Here is a 1,538-nt window from a genome sequence, read left to right on the forward strand (position 1 = left end):
GGGGGGGGGGGGAAAGCGAATGAAGAAGAAGAGAATTTTTTTTTTTTTCTTTTGGGGGAAAAACACAAACGCAGAGAAACCGAGGAGAGATTTTATTTTTTCCGTTTTCGTTAATGGGGGGATTTTGGTTCAGCTCTCTCTCTATATAGTTTTGTATTTTGGTTATGGTCCCCCCACATCATAAATATACACTTTTTGTTACAAAAGTCAAGACTTTACGTATTGAAGTGAAAATGGAGCTCAATTGTCATTATAACTCACAGTAATATTTGTCTCAATTTTTATCTATAAATACCAATGTATTCGTTCATATGAAATACACATTATTACGAATGCAAGAGAACGCATGTAAATTCCTCTCCTTCTCCTACTCTTCTCATTACATATATATAGATATATATTACAAAATTCATCATATATTTATTACTTAAATAAAACACGTTATCAGCACGATCACTCTGCCAAGTTCACGACCACTTTATCAAGATGATATTTATTATTACAGGAGCGCGGCTCTGCCGCCCCATGGCATTTTAATGCATAATGATTTATTTACTGCTTTGATTTATTTTTCTATTATGGATGACTTTAGTCACCATAATTTAATTATAGTTTTTATGGATGACTTTAATCACCATAACATATTTATTGCTTTTATTTATGATTTAATTTACTGCTTTAACTGTTTAACATGGATGATTAAAAGTCACCATATTTTATTTATTGTTCTAATTTATTACTTTAACATGGATGATTAAAAGTCACCATCTTTTATTTATTGTTCTAATTTATTGATTTAAACATGGATGATTTAAATCACCATAATTTACTTACTGTTTTTTTTATTGCTTTAATTTATCATGGATGATTTAATCACCATATAATTATCATTTTATTATTTTTATAAAAGGAGGCTCTGCCACCTAAATATATATACATATATATAATTTTATACTTTTAACTAATACATATTATTGTAGATCAATTATATGAAAATTTTCTTAGAAAATAATTTGATTTATTATTTTAAGTCTCAACGGTCATAAGTGAAAAAAAAAAATTAAATAAATTTTAACTTTTCTCACTTTTCAAACGGCTACTTAAACGGCTAATGAACAGTGAAATTAATCTATATATACACTCATTTTTACTCATCTATTTCACTCAAATTTTTCATCTCTTTCAAAAATCTTCCTAAGAAATTAATTAGTTTTACTAGGAAAAATGATTCATCCATTCTTAGTTTTTGTAATAGGTTTTATAATTGTTGCTATTTACGGTTTACTCTTTGGAGAGTTTTCTCCCGAAGAATTTTTGATGGTTCTTATTTTATTTTTTTATGTAATTGTGTTTCTTGTAATTGCGCTACTTATGCAAGCACCTCCTATGTTTTAAAATTAAAATAAATGAAATCTCTAATTATGTTTTTATGATTTTATTTTATAGAAAGAAAGAAAAACAAAATGGCAAACATCGAGAAGCTCCAATTCCCGGCCTTAGATATCACTGGAGCTAACTTCATATCTTGGACTACCAAT

This window comes from Camelina sativa, chromosome 5, assembly GCF_000633955.1.
Source record: "Camelina sativa cultivar DH55 chromosome 5, Cs, whole genome shotgun sequence".
NCBI classification, from domain to species: Eukaryota; Viridiplantae; Streptophyta; class Magnoliopsida; order Brassicales; family Brassicaceae; genus Camelina; species Camelina sativa.